This window comes from Triticum dicoccoides, chromosome 1B (assembly GCF_002162155.2).
Source record: "Triticum dicoccoides isolate Atlit2015 ecotype Zavitan chromosome 1B, WEW_v2.0, whole genome shotgun sequence".
Classification (NCBI taxonomy): Eukaryota; Viridiplantae; Streptophyta; class Magnoliopsida; order Poales; family Poaceae; genus Triticum; species Triticum dicoccoides.
In genome coordinates, this window is record NC_041381.1 from 708,723,130 (window position 1) to 708,744,195 (window position 21,066).

The window sequence follows — 21,066 nt, forward strand, 5'->3', positions numbered from 1 at the left end:
ACCAAAGAGACGTTCTAGTGGTGATGACTCGACTAGGGATACGATTAATGAGATACACGGCCGTGAGAAAGGCTTCATCCCAAAACTTTAAGGGCATGAACGCATGTGCCAAAAGGGAGAGGCCAACTTCCACTATGTGACGATGTTTTCGCTCAGCGGATCCGTTCTGTTGGTGTGCATGAGGACAAGAGACGTGGTGAGTGATGCCAATGCGCTCAAAGAAAGAATTCAGACTTTGATACTCACCACCCCAATCTGTTTGCATGGCAATAATTTTGCGATTAAATAAGCGTTCAACATGGGCTTGAAAAAGATGAAACTTCTCAAACACATCAGATTTATTTTTGAGCAAATATATCCAACTAAACTTGCTGAAATCATCGATAAAACTGACATAGTATTTTTGCCTGCCTATAGAGATGGGTCCAGGAGCCCAAACATCTGAGAAAATTAGCTCTAAAGGAGCTTTGGATTCACTAACTGAGCGAGGATAAGGTAGTTGATGGCTTTTGGCCATCTGACATGCATCACATACGAGGAGGTGATCTTGTTTATTGGACACGGGAAGATTAAAGTCTTAGAACAATTTTCTGAACAACTGGAAGGGAAGGATGCCCTAGACGCGTGTGCCACCGGGATGTAGATGGTTTGATCGCCCCAAGTGCTTGCCGTTGAGGAGCAATGTGCCGCCCGGTGATCGGAAACAGCCGCCATCTACTCTTGTTTTGAAGTATGGTCCTCCGGGTATCCTGATCCTTGACAGAAAAAGTTTCAGGATGAAGTTCAATAAACACGTTATTATCTTTCATGAGTTGATAGGCAGAAAGTAGGCTTTGCTCAGAGTTAGGAACATGAAGGATATTATTTAGTTTCAAAGATCCGAAGGGAGTAGATAAAACTGAGTGGCCAATGTGTGCAATATCCATACCTTGTCCACTAGCAGTGTGGTTCTGTTCATTGCCGGTGTAGCGATCCCGAACAGCCAGTTTTTCCAGTTCGCCGGTGAGGTGGTCAGTCGCACCAGTGTCGAGATGCCAATTGGTATCTACACCGTATGAATGAGCCGCGTTGGAAGCGCGGTGTTGGCCACCATTGCCACCGCCGTCGTTGCCTCTGCCGCCACCACCGTTTCCGCCACCGGCGCCTCCTGCGGGGTTGCGGACATTGTTATTGTAGTTCTTGTCGTAACGCTTTCGGCAGCGCCACGCACCGTGCCCTTCTTCTTTGCAGATCTGGCATCGCTCGCGATCACCACGGTCACCACCGCCGCGACCGCCGCCAGAGTTGTTGTTGTAGCCGTCGTTGTTGTTGTAGCCACCCTGTCCGCCGCCACCACGACCGCCGCCGCGGCCACCACCACGAGACGCAAGGTTGGCGGAGTGGTGGGGGGAGAAGGCCGCCTGTTGGGCGGTGATGCGGGCCTCAGCCGCCAAGAGCAACGAGAAGAGCTCCGTGAGCCCAACCTGTTGGTCCATGGCAGCGCGTGTGGAGATGGCAGAAATGAAACCGTTGTAGTCCGGTTCATGCACCAGACCTTGGAGGATTTGGTCGACGAGGTCGTCCTTCCCAAGGGGCTTCCTAGCGGCGGCGAGCTCATCGGCGATGCCCTTCATCTTGGTGAAGTATGCTGCAGCTGAGAGGTCTCCCTTGCGCGTGTTACCCAGGGCGGAGCGGAGCTGGATGGTACGCGCCCTGGACTACGATGAAAAACTCTGGAACAGAGCTTGCCAGATACTAACAACGGTAGTGTGGTTGGAGACTTGCATGAGAACGTCGCGAGAAAGAGAGGCAATCAGGAACGTGAGCACCTGTTGATCCTGCGTGACCCAGATGGCGTACTCCGGGTTTGGCGTGGTGACGATCTCCTTCTTCACGTCCCTGAGATCCTTCTCAGAGACGAGGGTGGCGGCCGGCTCCTTGATCGAGCCGTCGACGTCGCCCATCATCCCTGCCGCTTTGATATGCGGCAGGACTTGCGCCTTCCATACCTGGAAGTTCTCCCTGGTGAGCTTCTCGGTGATGGTGTGGCCAAGCGATGCGAGGGAAGGGGAGGCCATGGCGACAGAGGAGGAGAGGAGGATGACATAACTAGATGCGTTGGAAGAGAGAGGCTCTGTATACCATGTAGAAAGTTGAGGCTGAAGCGTATGCAATGAGCAGGGACGCGTGCGTGTTAATATAGGCGAGGTGCCGCGAGATATACAGGTTGTTGGGCTGTGAATTGATCTTCAAGACACAATCTAGATAAGATGCAATCTCAACAGCCCAATCTATTGTTACAACAACTACACGCCACGCCATACACATATACGGTTTGTAATTATACCGTATGTACAATGTTTAACACCCGGCACTAGATGCAGGCCAAACAAACATGACGTCCAACATCGCCAAAATCAAACACCGGTGGACTCCGCCAGCGAGCATGAATGCTATGTTCGCTGATTTTGTTGAAGAGCTCGCGGAAATTTGCATGCATGACTTTTCAGTCTATGGAATTTCTTTTGATGATTGTCTTCACAATCTTTAACAAAGTTTTGCAGCGGTGCGAGGACACCAACCTAATTTTGAACAGGGAGAAGTGTCACTTCATGGTGCACGAAGGAATTGTTTTCGGGCATAAGGTATCCGTGAAAGGTATCTAAGCAAAAATAGATGCAATAGTAAAGTTATCGTACCCACAAGACATAAAGGGGATGCGGAGTTTTCTTGGTCATGCTCGCTTTTATAGGGGCTTTATGAAAAAATTCTCTAGCATTTCGAAACCTCCAACTAACCTTTTGCAGAAGAGCATCCCTTTTGTTTTTAGTGGGGAGTGTAAGACGACCTTCAAGACGTTGAAGTGGGCTTTGATTACGGCTCCCGTCATCACACCTCCAGATTGGGATCAGCCTTTTGAGATGGTGTGTGAGGTGGACAGTAATGCGGTAAATGTTGTACTAGGGCAGAAAAAGATAACAAGTTCAATATTATTTATTATGCTAGTCACGTTCTAACTGATGCTCAAAGAAATTATACTAAGAATGACAGAGAATTGTACGCAGTAATCTTTGTTTCCGAAAAATCCAGCAGGCCTTACATCACGGAAACAAATGTCATATGCTGCTATACAGATCGACCAGGAGTGAAGTAAGTTCTCGATAAAAAGGACACGGAGCCTAGGTGGATTAGGTGGGTTCTTCTCTTGCAAGAATTTGATACTAAGATATGAGATCACAAGGAGATAGACAAGGCATTGGTGAATGCTTCGTTTTTGGGTGAAGAACAACAAGCCAGAGAGACAGGAATATGTATCCCCTATTGCACTACAGTGGCCTTGAATAAAACCACCACGTGTACCTTGGGGGATACTGTGTTGGAAATATGAGCAATTTACTGAATGATTTTATTAACAAAAATATTAGATAAAGCATGACTAAAATAGCAAATATAAAGCAAGTCATGCAATTGACAGAGAGAAGGTAAACATCGTCTGCATATATGAACTTGAGGTAAACACATCTAGAACAGACACTAGATGAAGTTGCTTATACGAAACAGAACCTAACATACATAGGGCAGAAACTAGAGCCAAGAACTGTAGAAGGACTTCTAACAGAAAGGAGAAGAACACGTACGGCACAACAGCAGCAGAAGTGCTGGACTTAGGGTCGGTGTCCTCGCCTGCCATGTCGTCGAGGAGGTCGTGGACGTCGGGGAAGTAGTCGTCGGCGACCGGATCGTCCGTGATGAAGCAACCAGTAGTCGCGTTGAGCGCTCCCCAAAAACCTTATCACCCTTCTCCCGTACAGGACTCAAAAGGTGCGGTCTCGGAGGCCTACTGTCCCGACGTGCGGTGCACGCCGCAAGCCGGGATGAGGAAGACAGCAGTAGCGCAGAGATTGGAACTGTGTGGCGAGAGGAAGAGGACCTTCTGATGTGTCTCTCGGGAGAGGAGCGACCTCTCTTATATAGGCACAGCAGAGGGACGCGAACAGGCTGCGCCGGGAGGTGAAGCAACGGAGGGAGACGAAGTGAACAGGCAGCACGCGAAGAGGTGCGCCGTTCGTATTCATTATCCACTACCGCAAAAACTTTTCAGCTCCCAGGTGACCTTTCGTATACCCGTAGTGCGCGGCAAAAATTAGACATCGGCTCGGCTCATTCTCGCAACCCGCGGCGGAGGAGGAGCGCGCGTGGATGTCCCTCTTATTCTCATGCTCATACAAGTGAGGAAAGAACCTCCCTTATAAAGAGGTCCAATTCCCACTCAACTAGCAATGTGGGACTAAACTTTAGTAGTATCCCTTGCCTTGCACAAATGGGCTAAGTGGGCCTCTAGGATTTATTAGGAATTTCTGAAATAGTTATTGGGCTGCCCAATATAGACTAAATTCCAGCATAGTGAACCTCCACTCATTGGTCTGGAGGATCCATTCCTAAGGTTGGAGGTAAGAAAAGAACGATATTTCAATTTATTTGATCATATTATTGCCTTGCATTGTAGAAACTTTCTCAGAGAAGATCCTGCACTACAGCCGACGAGAAAAAAAATAGCCAGGACAAAGTCATACTTGAAAAAAAGCTTGGGCAAAATGCCAGAGTACTGCTGGTAACCTGTTTAGGTTTATCTAAAAGTTTTAAAATTAATTCATTTACTTGTTTCAAATTAAAGTGTTTTCCTGACCATACGAGCGCTCGTACGACCGCTCAGGGTCGTACAAGACGCCGTTTCGGGCTCTGTCTATTCTGATTGTTTGGGCAAACATGTGTACGACCAGCGGTACGAGCATATGCGCTGGTATGACAAACTTCGTCCAAGGAAGAAGATGATCGTGAGAATGAAGAACTTGACTCACCTAGCATCCACAAGAGAGAGAGGACATGTCGCTTAAACCACGACTGGACCTCCTCAGAGGAAGAACCAAAGGAAGAGTACTTCGAATTAAGAAGAAGAAGAAGAAGAAGAAGAAGAAGAAGAAGAAGCTGGAAGTGATCCCCATCGAGCATGTCAAGGTCATCAACATCGGTGATCGCCTCGACTTCGTCAACATCCAATCATCATGGGTGGTGCGGCTTCATCAAATCCACCATCCATGAATTGATGGGAGAATCTCATCAGATTGACCCAAGGGCGCGAAGGAGCATACCATTGGTGCACGCATTACTGTAGGACCTTCAAGGAAGAAACTTCTCACAAATCCTAATCTCTCTACTTAACCCAAGGTACATGCTAGTAGTTCTAAAGCTGAAAATAATATCTTACATCAACAAATCAAAGAGATGGAGATGACAGTCGCTGCAAAGACTCGGGACGCGCTAAGCATAAGCCCGAGGGTCATAGCGAACCAAGATGAGACGTTGTGCATTTACAAGCTTAGCATCGCAAACATGGAAGTTATCAACAAGCTCCTCCTCGACATGCTCACCAACATCACCTTGCCTGCGCCTGCAAAGAACAACGATACCAATAAAAAGGTGATTAAATGAATCCAACAAGCTTAGCATGCTAAGCTTGGAGGGATATTGAAGCTCTTTTGTATCACTTATTGTCTTTTTCTAGTTAATTTTCACTTAAAAGTTTTTAGTTCGTTTGAATAAAAATTGGGCGATCATGCTTCTTTTCGATGGACCGATGAGTCATGGATGTTTTGATGAATGCTCTACTATTAGATTCTTGAAATCATGATAGATGCAAGATTAAATTGTGTGCTAATGTATTCCCACTTAAAGATGATGAGTATAAGTCTTCCATGTCTTTAGTATCGATGGAATAGGACAGGTTGACAACTAGATGAGATAAATCACTTTTATTTCAGTTTAACATTTACCTAAGATAAACAACATAATTGGTGAATACAATTGTCTCGTGAGCCAAATAAAGTGATAAAAATCAAGTTGATTCTTTGGTAAAAAAAACTCTCTTTAATAAAATGAGTATTCATAGAAAACATTATTGACACGAGGAATCATGCCTATCTTTTCATGTCACGCTTAAAACAAAACTCGAAGTGACATGGGCATAAGCATGATCCTTAAAAAGAAGGGGAAGAAAAACAAAACTAAGAGACCACTGCAACTTGCTCCTGAAAGATGGTGAATCACCACATAGAGTTAGGACACGTCTGCTAACCGATAAATACTAAGGTCTGAAAGCCTTCATAATCATTTGATTAAAGTGGAGACATAATAGTGCAATATGATCGTTCATCTGACATTAATTTTCGAATCATTTGATGAACTCATTCATTTTTGTTATCCGCACCTCATAATCAAGATGACTTCTTTCTTACAAGCTGTGGTATTTTCTCATGAACGAGCAAACCTCTAAGGTTGGGGAAGTTGATGAGTCCAAATTATGTGAAGATTTTACCCTTTATTTTGACAGTAGGCTTTGTGAAATTTTATCACGTTCATGCGCAATTTTTTGTCGATTTCCCCAGGTTACGTATTTTGAACAAAGGGAACACTATAGAAGAAATCTCAGGAAATAATGGTGGAATCACGTCAAGCAATGTGATTATCACCTACCATAAAAATAATAAAAAGATTGGAGGCATTTGGAGCTTGTGCGGCTCATCCAGAGCGCAAGACGGCCAACCATACGAGCGCATGCGCTTGTATGAGCGATCATATGAGCTACCATCGTCGCCTCCTAGTTGACTACTTCAACCTCGTGGAGTCAGATTGGGGATCAGACACCCACAACCTCCAGAAATGCATTCACAACAAAGAACTCTAGCCACCGAAAGGCATCCATAGGGGGATTTGATTCAAGGACTTTGCCGCCACAATGCTGCATCAAGAGGGCCGCACCATCATCATAATCACCATCACCATCTCATCCCTATTTTTTTGTAGTACAGTAATGTTGGAAATATGCCCTAGAGGCAATAATAAATTAGTTATTATTATATTTCCTTGCTCATGATAATCGTTTATTATCCATGCTATAATTGTATTGATAGGAAACTCAGATACATGTGTGGGTACATAGACAACACCATGTCCCTAGTAAGCCTCTAGTTAACTAGCTCGTTGATCAATAGATGGTTACGGTTTCCTGACCATGGACATTGGATGTCGTTGATAACAGGATCACATCATTAGGAGAATGATGTGATGGACAAGACCCAATCCTAAGCCTAGCACAAAGATCGTAGTTCGTATGCTAAAGCTTTTCTAATGTCAAGTATCTTTTCCTTAGACCATGAGATTGTGCAACTCCCGGATACCGTAGGAATGCTTTGGGTGTACCAAACGTCACAACGTAACTGGGTGGCTAGAAAGGTGCATTACAGGTATCTCCGAAAGTGTCTGTTGGGTTGGCACGAATCGAGACTGGGATTTGTCACTCCATGTAAACGGAGAGGTATCTCTGGGCCCACTCGGTAGGACATCATCATAATGTGCACAATGTGATCAAGGAGTTGATCACGGGATGATGTGTTATGGAACGAGTAAAGAGACTTGCCGGTAACGAGATTGAACAAGGTATCGGGATACCGACGATCGAATCTCGGGCAAGTACAATACCGCTAGACAAAGGGAATTGTATACGGGATCGATTGAGTCCTTGACATCGTGGTTCATCCGATGAGATCATCGTGGAACATGTGGGAGCCAACATGGGTATCCAGATCCCGCTGTTGGTTATTGACCGGAGAACGTCTCGGTCATGTCTGCATGTCTCCTGAACCCGTAGGGTCTACACACTTAAGGTTCGGTGACGCTAGGGTTATAAAGGAAGCTTGTATGTGGTTACCGAATGTTGTTCGGAGTCCCGGTTGAGATCCCGGACGTCACGAGGAGTTCCGGAATGGTCCGGAGGTAAAGATTTATATATGGGAAGTTCTGTTTTGGTAACCGGAAAAGTTTCGGGCGATATCGGTAATGTACCGGGACCACCGGGAGGGTCCCGGGGGTCCACCAAGTGGGGCCACCTGCCCCATAAGGCTGCGTGGGCCAAGTGTGGGAGAGGACCAGCCCCTAGGAGGGCTGGTGCGCCCCCCACAAGGGGCCCAAGGCACAAGGAAGAGTGGGAGGGGGCAAACCCTAGTCCAGATGGGCTTTAAGGCCCACCTAGTGGGCGCCTCCCCTCTCTCCCCTCTTGGCCGCCTCCCCAAAACCCATCTAGGGCTGGCCGCCACCCCTAGGGGGTGGAAACCCTAGAGGGGGCGCAGCCCTCCCCTTCTCCTATATATATTGGAGGTTTTTGGAGCAGCCCAAGACATGAGAACCTCTCCTCTCGTTGGTGCAGCCCTGCATCTCTTCTTTCTCCTCTCCTGTGGTGCTTGGCGAAGCCCTGCAAGATTGCCACGCTCCTCCATAACCACCACGCCGTTGTGCTGCTGCTGGATGGAGTCTTCCTCAACCTCTCCCTATCTCCTTGCTGGATCAAGGCGTGGGAGACGTCACCGGGCTGTACGTGTGTTGAACGCGGAGGTGTCGTCCGTTCGGCACTAGGATCTCTGGTGATTTGGATCACGATGAGTACGACTCCTTCAACCCCGTTCTCATGAACGCTTCCGCTTAACGATCTACGAGGGTATGTAGATGCACTCTCCTTCCCTCGTTGCTAGTTTCTCCATAGATAGATCTTGGTGACACGTAGGAAAATTTTGAATTTCTGCTACGTTCCCCAACAGTGGCATCATGAGCTAGGTCTATTGCGTAGATTCTTTGCACGAGTAGAACACAAAGTAGTTGTGGGCGTTGATTTTGTTCAATATGCTTACCGTTACTAGTCCAATCTTGTTTCGACGGTATTGTGGGATGAAGCGGCCCGGACCAACCTTACACGTACTCTTACGTGAGACAGGTTCCACCGACTGACATGCACTTGGTGCATAAGGTGGCTAGCGGGTGCCAGTCTCTCCCACTTTAGTCGGAACGGATTCGATGAAAAGGGTCCTTATGAAGGGTAAATAGCAATTGGCATATCACGTTGTGGTTTTGCGTAGGTAAGAAACGTTCTTGCTAGAAACCCATAGCAGCCACGTAAAACATGCAAACAACAATTAGAGGACGTCTAACTTGTTTTTGCAGGGTATGCTATGTGATGTGATATGGCCAAGAAGAATGTGATGAATGATATGTGATGTATGAGATTGATCATGTTCTTGTAATAGGATTCACGACTTGCATGTCGATGAGTATGACAATCGGCAGGAGCCATAGGAGTTGTCTTTATTTATTGTATGACCTGCGTGTCATTAAACAACGCCATGTAATTACTTTACTTTATTGCTAACCGGTAGCCATAGTAGTACAAGTAATAGTTGGCGAGACAACTTCATGAAGACACGATGATGGAGATCATGATGATGGAGATCATGGTGTCATGCCGGTGACAATGATGATCATGGAGCCCCGAAGATGGAGATCAATGGAGCTATATGATATTGGCCATATCATGTCACTACTATATAATTGCATGTGATGTTTATTATGTTTATGCATCTTGTTTACTTAGAATGACGGTAGTAAATAAGATGATCCCTTACAACAATTTCAAGAAGTGTTCTCCCCTAACTGTGCACTGTTGCTAAAGTTCGTCGCTTCTAAGCACCACGTGATGATCGGGTGTGATGGATTCTTACGTTCACATACAACGGGTGTAAGACAGATTTACACACGCGAAACACTTAGGGTTAACTTGACGAACCTAGCATGTACAGACATGGCCTCGGAACACAGAGACCGAAAGGTCGAGCATGAGTCGTATAGTAGATACGATCAACATGAAGATGTTCACCGATGATGACTAGTCCGTCTCACGTGATGATCGGACACGGCCTAGTTGACTCGGATCATGTAATCACTTAGATGACCAGAAGGATGTCTATCTGAGTGGGAGTTCATAAGATGAACTTAATTATCTTGAACATAGTCAAAAGACCTTTTGCAAATTATGTCGTAAGCTCGCGCTTTAGTTCCACTGTTTAGATATGTTCCTAGAGAAAATATAGTTGAAAGTTGAAAGTAGCGATTATGCGGACAGTAGAAAGCTTATGTCCTTAATGCACCGCTCAGTGTGCTGAACCCCAAACGTCGTTTGTGGATGTTGCGAACATCGGACATACACGTTTCGATAACTACAGTTAAACAGTTTAGAGTTGAGGCACGAAAGACGTTTTCGAAATGTCGCGGAACATATGAGATGTTTCGAGGGCTGAAATTAGGATTTCAGGCTCGTGCCCACGTCAAGAGGTATGAGACCTCCGACGATTTTCTTTGCCTACAAACTAAGGGAGAAAAGCTCAATCGTTGAGCTTTTGCTCAGATTGTCTGAGTACAACAATCACTTGAATCGAGTGGGAGTTGATCTTCCAGATGAGATAGTGATGTTTCTCCAAAGTCATTGCCACCAAGCTGCTAGAGCTTCGTGATGAACTATAACATATCAAGGATAGAGATGATGATCCTTGAGGAATTCACGTTGTTTGACATCGCGAAAGTAAAAATCAAGAAGGAGCATCAATTGTTGATGGTTGGTGAAACCACTAGTTTCAAGAAGGGCAAGGGCAAGAAGGGACACTTCATGAAACGGCAAATCAGTTGCTACTCCAGTGAAGAAACCCAAGGTTGAACCCAAACCCGAGACTAAGTGCTTCTGTAATAAGGGGAACAACCACTGGAGCAGAATTACCCTAGATACTTGGTAGATAAGAAGGCAGGCAAGGTCGATAGAAGTATATTGGATATACATTAAGTTATTGTGTATTTTACTAGTACTCCTAGTAGCACCAGGGTATTAGATACCGGTTCGGTTGCTAAGTGTTAGTAACTCGAAATAAAAGAGCTACGGAATAAACGGAGACTAGCTAAAGGTGAGCTGACGATATGTGTTGGAAGTGTTTCCAAGTTTGATGTGATCAAACATCGCACGCTCCCTCTACCGTCAAGATTAGTATTAAACCTGAATAATTGTCATTTGGTGTTTGCGTTGAGCATAGACATGATTGGATTATGTCTATCGCAATACGGTTATTCATTTAAGGAGAATAACGGTTACTCTATTTATTTGAATAACACCTTCAATGGTCTTGCACCTAAAGGAATGGTTTATTGAATCTCGATCGTAGTGATACACATTTTCATGCCAAAAGTATAAGATAGTAATGATAGTACCACTTACTTGTGGCACTGCCATGTGAGTCATATTGGTATAAAACGCATGAAGAAGTTCCATGTTGATGGATCTTTGGACTCACTCATTTTTGAAAAGTTTGAGACATGCGAACCATGTCTATTGGTGTATACACATGAAGAAACTCCATGCAGATGGACCGTTTGGACTCACTTGATTTTGAATCACTTGAGATATGCAACATGGGCAAGATGACTGAAAAGCCTCGGTTTCAGTAAGATGGAACAAGATAGCAACTTGTTGGAAGTAACACATTTTGATATGTGCAGTCCAATGAGTGCTGAGGCGTGCAGTGAATATCGTTATGTTCTTACTTCACAGATGATTCGAGTAGATGTTGAGTATATTTACTTGATGAAACACAAGTCTGAATTATTGAATGGTTCAAGTAATTTCAGAGTGAAGTTTAAGATCTTCGTGACAAGAGGATAGAATGTCTATGATATGATCATAGAGATGAATATCTGAGTTACGAGTTTTGGCACACAGTTAAGACATTGTGCAAATTGTTTCACAATTAATACCGCCTAGAACACCATAGTGTGATGGTGTGTCCGAACATCATAGTTGCACTCTATTGGATATGGTGCGTACCATGATATCTCTTATCGAATTACCACTATCGTTCATGGGTTAGGCATTAGAGACAACCGCACTCACTTTAATGGGGCACCACGTAATTCCGTTGAGATGACACCGTTTGGAGAAACCTAAGTTGTCGTTTCTTAAAAGTTTGGGGCTGCGACGCTTATGTGGAAAAGTTTCAGGTTGATAAGCTCGAACCCAAAGCGGACAAAATGCATCTTCATAGGACACCCAAAACAGTTGGGTATACCTCCTAATTCAGATCCGGAAGCAATAGGGATTGTTTCTTGAATCGGGTCCTTTCTCGAGGAAAAGTTCGTCTCGAAAAGTTGAGTGGGAGGATGGTGGAGACTTGATGAGGTTATTGAACCATCACTTCAACTAGTGTGTAGCAGGGCACAGGAAGTTGTTCCCGTGGCACCTACACCAATTGAAGTAGAAGCTTATGATAGTGATCATGAAGTTTCGGATCAAGTCACTGACGTACCTCGTAGGGTGACAAGGATGCGTACTACTTCAGAGTGGTACGCAATCCTGTCTTGAAGGTCATGTTGCTAGACAACAATGAACCTACGAGCTATGGAGAAGCAATGGTGGATCCAAATTCCGACAAATGGTTAGAAGCCATGAAATCCGAGATAGGATCCATGTATCATAACAAAGCATGGACTTTGGTGGACTTGCGCGATGATCGGCAAGCCATTGAAGTAAATGGATCTTTAAGAAGAAGATGGACGTGGACGGTAATGTCACCGTCTATGAAGCTAGACTTGTGGCGAAGAGTTTTTCACAAGTTCAAGGAGTTGACTATGATGAGATTTTCTCATCCGTAGCGATGCTTAAAGTCCGTCGGAATCATGTTAGCACAAGCTGCATTTATGAAATCTGGCAGATGGATGTCAAAACGAGTTTCCTTACCAGTTTTCGTAAGGAAAGGTTGTATGTGATAAAATCAGAAAAGTTTTGTCAATCCTAAGGATGCTAAAAGGTATGCTAGCTCCAGCAATCCTTCTAAGGACTGGAGTAAGCATCTCGGAGTTGGAATATGCACTTTGATAGGATGATCAAAGATTTTGGGTTTATACAAAGTTTATGAGAAACTTGTATTTCCAAAGAAGTGAGTGGGAGCACTATAGAATTTCTGATGAGTATATGTTGTTGACATATTGTTGATCAGAAATGATGTAGAAAGCATATAGGGTTGTTTGAAAAGTGTTTTTCAATAGAAAACCTGGATTAGGCTACTTGAACATTGACCATCGAGGTCTATAAGGATAGATCAAAAATGCTTAATAATACTTTCAAATGAGCACATACCTTGACATGATCTTGAAGGTGTTCAAGATGGATCAGTCAAAGAAGGAGTTCTTGCCTAAGATGTAAGGTATGAAGTTAAGAGTTAAAGCTCGACCACGGCAGAAAAGAGAGAAAGGACGAAGGTCGTCCCCTATGCTTCAGACATAGGCTCTATAGTATGCTATGCTGTGTACCGCACCGGAAGTGTGCCTTGCCATGAGTCAGTCAAGGGGTGCAAGAATGATCCAGGAATGGATCATTGGACAGCGGTCAAAATTATCCTTAGAGGAATAAGGACATGTTTCTCGATTATGGAGGTGATAAAGAGTTCGATGTAAAGGGTTACGTCGATGCAAGCTTTAACACCTATCCGAATGACTTTGAGTAGCAAAACGGATACGTATAGTGGAGCAACCATTCGGAATAAGCTTCAAGTGGAGCGTGGAAGCAGCATTTACAATATGACATAGAAATTTGCAAAGCACACACGGATCTGAAAGGTTCAGACCCGTTGACTAAAAACCTCTCTCACAAGCAAGACATGATCAAACCTGAAAACTCATTGAGTCTTAATCACATGATGATGTGAACTAGTTTACAGACACTAGTAAACTCTTTGGATGTTAGTCACATGGCGATGTGACCTATCGGCGTTAAGCACATGACGATGTGAACTAGATTATTGACTCTAGTGCAAGTGGGAGACTGTTGGAAATATGCCCTAGAGGAAATAATAAATTAGTTATTATTATATTTCCTTGCTCATGATAATCGTTTATTATCCATGCTATAATTGTATTGATAGGAAACTCAGATACATGTGTGGGTACATAGACAACACCATGTCCCTAGTAAGCCTCTAGTTAACTAGCTCGTTGATCAATAGATGGTTACGGTTTCCTGACCATGGACATTGGATGTCGTTGATAACGGGATCACATCATTAGGAGAATGATGTGATGGACAAGACCCAATCCTAAGCCTAGCACAAAGATCGTAGTTCGTATGCTAAAGCTTTTCTAATGTCAAGTATCTTTTCCTTAGACCATGAGATTGTGCAACTCCCGGATACCGTAGGAATGCTTTGGGTGTACCAAACGTCACAATGTAACTGGGTGGCTATAAAGGTGCATTACAGGTATCTCCGAAAGTGTCTGTTGGGTTGGCACGAATCGAGACTGGGATTTGTCACTCCGTGTAAACGGAGAGGTATCTCTGGGCCCACTCGGTAGGACATCATCATAATGTGCACAATGTGATCAAGGAGTTGATCACGGGATGATGTGTTACGGAACGAGTAAAGAGACTTGCCGGTAACGAGATTGAACAAGGTATCGGGATACCGACGATCGAATCTCGGGCAAGTACAATACCGCTAGACAAAGGGAATTGTATACGGGATCGATTGAGTCCTTGACATCGTGGTTCATCCGATGAGATCATCGTGGAACATGTGGGAGCCAACATGGGTATCCAGATCCCGCTGTTGGTTATTGACCGGAGAACGTCTCGGTCATGTCTGCATGTCTCCTGAACCCGTAGGGTCTACACACTTAAGGTTCGGTGACGCTAGGGTTATAAAGGAAGCTTGTATGTGGTTACCGAATGTTGTTCGGAGTCCCGGATGAGATCCCGGATGTCACGAGGAGTTCCGGAATGGTCCGGAGGTAAAGATTTATATATGGGAAGTTCTGTTTTGGTAACCGGAAAAGTTTCGGGCGATATCAGTAATGTACCGGGACCACCGGGAGGGTCCCGGGGGTCCACCAAGTGGGGCCACCTGCCCCAGAAGGCTGCGTGGGCCAAGTGTGGGAGAGGACCAGCCCCTAGGAGGGCTGGTGCGCCCCCCACAAGGGGCCCAAGGCGCAAGGAAGAGTGGGAGGGGGCAAACCCTAGTCCAGATGGGCCTTAAGGCCCACCTAGTGGGCGCCTCCCCTCTCTCCCCTCTTGGCCGCCTCCCCAAAACCCATCTAGGGCTGGCCGCCACCCCTAGGGGGTGGAAACCCTAGAGGGGGCGCAGCCCTCCCCTTCCCCTATATATATTGGAGGTTTTTGGAGCAGCCCAAGACATGAGAACCTCTCCTCTCGTTGGTGCAGCCCTGCATCTCTTCTTTCTCCTCTCCTGTGGTGCTTGGCGAAGCCCTGCAAGATTGCCACGCTCCTCCATCACCACCACGCTGTTGTGCTGCTGCTGGATGGAGTCTTCCTCAACCTCTCCCTCTCTCCTTGCTGGATCAAGGCGTGGGAGACGTCACCGGGCTGTACTTGTGTTGAACGCGGAGGTGCCGTCCGTTCGGCACTAGGATCTCCGGTGATTTGGATCACGATGAGTACGACTCCTTCAACCCCGTTCTCATGAACGCTTCCGCTTAACGATCTACGAGGGTATGTAGATGCACTATCCTTCCCTCGTTGCTAGTTTCTCCATAGATAAATCTTGGTGACACGTAGGAAAATTTTGAATTTCTGCTACGTTCCCCAACAAGTAGTTGGAGTGGATTCAATCGTGTAATGTGAACTCATCATGATCATCATAATCTATCTCGTATCATTCATGCCCTCGATGTGTGAGTAGTTTACCTAGTTCTCGGGGATATGGAGGAACCCTAGTATGTCATAGATCGTTTGGTAGTAGGATTTAAGATACACTTTATATGTTTATGTTAATAATCTTCTTGATGTTGGGTGAAGTCGACCATCCAACACATGCCAATTTTGGATGGAAGGTTATTACTGCTAGTGTGACAGTTGGTTTCTAAGGTAGATTAGTGAACGTACCTGTCTCTCTTCGTCCGAGATCGTTACAGCAGGGGTAAATAGAGAACGCTTTTAGCTGCGTCCACGGGGAAGACCCCCTTAATTATCATGTAGCATCCGGAGTGGGGATGAATGGTAGTGGCGTATGCGATGTTGTTGTCGTGTGTATGCATGTATCTGTACTTGGCTCCGCCCATAAATAAAAACATATAAACTGACTTAGGAATCCGACGTAGCATTATGTTTAGTTATCGGTCATGTAGACACATACTGGTGGGGAATCCGGACTACGTGTAAATGCTTTAGTCCTATCGATTCTCACAATCTTCACTCACTTCTTGTGTTACTTTATTTTACTTTTGCAAGTCTATTTCTGTGTTCACTACAATCACCCAATACTTTTAGTTCATTTTCACTTTGCTTTGGACTGCATCTATCTTGCAGGCCCTGCTATTTAAACTCTTCAAGAGACAAAGACTGATTCTTGTGCTTCCTGCGGAATCGATACTCTTACATCAAAAAGGCTACAACTAAACCCTATGCACTTGCATGCCATTAGACTTTGTCACCAAACCGACCCTAGTCAACACCCTACCACATGGCCCAGAGTCGCTACTCTGGCTCACAAACATCAACAACACAACACACCGGCCCTGAGGCCACGCACCTGATGGGACAATGACTCAAGTACCCAAGTAGAGAGACCAATCACCCAAATCTCACCGACATGATATGTAAAACCACCACTCTGGCTTCCTCAGCAGCCCCAAGGATGCGCACCTGAAGATTCGACACCACTCCCTCCCAAGCGACCAGAGTAGACATCCCTTCATCACAGAAGCAATCTCTAAGGCCACCAATCCGGCTTCCACACCGACCCTGAGGCTGCGCACCTGCCTAGCCGACATCGACACACCATGCGAACTTGATCCACTAGCAACAGACATAAGGCTGGACCTCGAAAGGCAACCCCCGACACCCCACCCTCGGGGAAAATGACAGGTATGCCTCCAACGCCCACTCCGGCAAAGCTCAAAATTGATGAACTTAAATCGCCCGAACATCACTTTCTAATTTTGGATGGCCAATTTAGCTAACGAAACAAAAAAATAATACCATAAGAAGGAGATTTTCACTTTACAGAGTTAAAAAATAGATTAAACCAATCGATAATGAACATAGATAAATACGCCTCCTCTTCAAAAAAACCTAGGGTTCCTCTGCCTCTCGCTGGTGCCGCCGCCGGTCTACCTCGTCTCCGGTGGGCTTAGGGCCATAGGGGTGTGGTGGATCCTGGCCCATACCGGCGGGAGGGCTCCTTTTTTAGATGTTTTTTTATGGTTTTGTTAGGGTTTGTGTCTTGCTCAGTAATGCGAGACCGGGGCGGCTCCCTGAAGATGAAATAAGATTCTCCCCGCCTAGCCCTTGTTTCGGTGGTGCGTTTAGCATCTTAGGTGGGCTTGTGATGGTGTGTCTTCAGGGATCTGTCTTTGATGGATCTGCTCGGATCTGATCGTCATTTGTCTATGTTCATGTTTTTCAGGTTGGATCATTTTGATCTATAAGCTACTCTTCATGTTCATCGGCAACGGTTACTGTTCTGGAACGCTGGTTCTATGCGGCCTTAATTCGGCGACTTTCGGACTGTCTACCGCAACAAGTTTTACCGGCTCCGGCCGGCGCGGAAGGGGCGATGATAACGGTGCCTTCAGCTCACTTTAGTGCCTGTAGTCGTCGCTAGGAGGTCTAGAGATCTGTATTTTTTATTATTTTTGGTGTTCGACGTGTTATCATGAAGTTTTTAAGGAGAACTTAATCATCAACTCTTTTTTTATTTAGATTGCCGAATAACTGAGGAGCAAAAGTTACACATTATTCCAGACTTATAAATTAATAAACCATACAATGCACACAACTAGATTAGACGGGAGGGTGCACAGGTTTTCATGCACGTGACGAGTGAAGGGTGGCAGATGTTGTCGCTCATACAGCAGTAACACCCCGGCATGTCTGCGCAGGATCCAGCTCGGCAGGGATCGCCTGGGTAAATTATCTTACTGCCGTTTCCCATGTCTGGATCCAAGTTTCTGCCTGTGGAATAGAAAACAAAATGTTAATCTTCATGCTAATTACTATCAAGTAGGAGTAGCATGCAATCCATACACAATCACTTGGCGAATAATTAACCGTAAGCATCCCAAGTAACCGTGTGCACCAAAAATTCCAAGAAAGAAAATTGAACGGAAAGTCAAATTAACTGAGGTGGGACAATAAGAATAAGTCTGGTGATTATCTAGCTGACAGTACTTACTTTGCCCATGATTAGCCAAGAAGACGAGAAGAAGCACTCAGAGTACGATCGTTGTGTGCAAGGGGTTCATAGATCTAGCCATCGTTGTCTGCTAGGAGTGCTGCGTCTGGTGCTCATCTACTACTACTATATAGTACTCCCTCTGTAAACTAATATAAAAGCGTTCAGATAACGTTCAAGTTCATATATGCAGACGATGTTTATACCAACTCAATTAGGGGAGTCCAGGGCAAGGAGTAAAGTGCGCCATTAATCCACAATCAAAGCACATATTGCGGGAATCTTTGGGATTTATTATATATTAATATTAAATTAAATATAAAAAGATCCAAATGGACATATCCGAATAATCTCGGTCCTTAAATCATGTCAATCTAACGTCCTATATTGCTTCAACACAAATTTAGCATGCAATTAACATTATACTAAAAATTAACATCTACATCATACATGTAATTAGCACGTAATTGATATCCTACCTAATATCAACATGCAATTAATTTTCTCCCTAATATAGGTCGTTCAATTGACTTTGCTTTGAAGTCCTTTTTTATTAGATGACACGTTGCGTCAATTAGCGCGGAGGCCAACTGCATACCAGAATGTAAGCAAACTATTTAAAATATATATTCTTCTTAATTGTCTGAAAACTATTATGTTCATACTGCATTTCTATTTGCTTTTACAATGATCATTGCACATCTCTTTCTTTGGCTATTTCTTGCCCACTTTAGCCGTTGCGGCGGTTCCTGAAGATGAAATAAGATTCTCCCCGTCTAGCCCTCATACTGGTGGTCTGTCTTCAGAGGATCTGTCTTTGGTGGATCTGCTCGGATCTAGTCATTGTTTCTCTATATTCGTGCGTCTTCAGGTTGAATCCTTTTGATCTACGATACTCTTCATCGACGGCGGGTGTTGTTCTTGTGCGTTGATCCTATGGGGTCTTAACTCAACGACTTTCCTAGTGCCTACTACAACAAATTTTGTTGGCCTCGATCAGGAAGAGGCGATGATGGCGGCCCTCATTTGGCTCGATTTAGTGCTTGTAGTCGTCTCTAGGTGGCTTACGGATATGGTTGTAATTTTTATTATTTCTTGTGTACGTTGTATTGCCATGATTAGGAATAACGAGGAGCAAAAATGACACATTATTCCAAACTTAATAAAGCATGCAATGCACGCAACAACTAAGCTAGACAGGTGAGCCGTGGAGAAGACGGGTAGAAGAAGACCCTGGGCAAAAATGACACACCAAAACATAGTATAAGTGCCACTTGCACTTTCAACTATGATATAGAGCACCGCAAGATTGAACCCATTACAAAACACGTCTTCTACTAAAGATAAATCAATGTAGTTGGCCAAACCAACGAATAGATCAGAGAGAAATACAAAGCTATAACAATCATGCATAATAAAGTTCAGAAAAGACTCATTTACTTTCAATGAATATTCCAATCATAAACCCACGATTCATCGGATCACAACAAACACGCTGCAAAAGAAGATTACATATGATAGAACTCCAAGAAGATCGAGGAGAACATTGTATTGAAGATCAAAGAGAGAGAAAAAATCATCTAGCTACTAGCTATGGACCCGTAGGTCTATAATGAACTACTCACGCATCGTCGGAAAAAGCAGTAAGGATGAAGTAGAAGCCCTCCGTGATTGGTTCCCCCTCCGGCAGAGAACCGGAAAAGGCCTCCAGATGGGATCACGGAAGAACAGAAGCTTGCGGCGGCATAAAAGCTGTTTTTCTGTTGGCTCACTGTTGGTTTGGGAATATTTGGCAGTTTATAGAGGTGCAATTATGTCAAATGGAGTTGCGTGGGAGTCACGAGCTCAGGGGGCGCGCCCACCCCCTAGGGCGCGCCTAGTGAGCTCGTGACTCACACGTAAGTCTTCTGGCCTCGTCTCGAGCCTTATAGGGTCCCTTCTGGTCCAGAAGAAATCACCGTAAAGTTTCATCTTGTTTGGATTTTGTTTCATATTTATTTTTCTGAAAAGTAAAAAACAAGCAAAAAGACAAGAACTGGCACTGGGCACTGGGTTAATAGGTTAGTCCCCAAAAAGATATAAGATAGCATATAAATGTATATAAAGCATCGAATATTGATAATATAATAGCATGAAACAATAAAAAATTATAGATACGTTGGAGACGTATCAGAATTCTTCTCCCTTTTGTGATGTCATGGTGAATAGGTAATGGAGATGGGTGAATGAGAAGGAATGACCTTCAACGGTTCTTCTTCTTCGGATATATTCTCCCTCTGTTTTGCATGGTGTGGCGGCGGCTGCGTCTCTCTGATGGTGTGCTCCCCTTCACTAAAGTTGTTCGTGTTGAGGTGGAGCTGGCGGGGGGTGGTATGATCGTCACTGCTCCGAGCAGACGTGGTATTGTGATCTAATGTTCTGGTGCATTTTTGTCCAACATGAAAGTTGCCCCATTTATTTAGGTTCAATTGATGGGATGTTGATCGGTTTCCTTGTTCCAAAAGTATACTTGTTTTGCACATCAAAGGAAAAACAAGTTTTCTTCTTTCTTAAAAGGTTAGCGTTAGAAAGAGGCGGGAGATAACAAAAACTCGATGGAAGCCACATCAAAACCTTGTAATAAAAGTAGCACAATATCGAGGCATCAACTCCCCCAAGCTAAAGTCTTGCTCATCCTCAAGCAGCTAAGATATAAGAAGAATGAAAGGGAGTAAACCCGTGAATAGTTTCAAAACCAGATTGAATCCAGCCCAAACCATACGTACGAGATTCTGCCTCTTTCATCCGAACCAATCCAATCCAAACTTTAACCACCATAATCGAGACCAAACCACCCAGCCCCATCCAACCCATTTTTCATTTATGGATTGAAACTGCAGTTTGAAAACGCGGACACAAGAAGCTGGTGTGCTGGACAACCCATGCCCGTGAGGATGCGCCTCCACGCCCACCGCTGTGGGTAGTTGATCTTCGGCTTCAAAGTAGC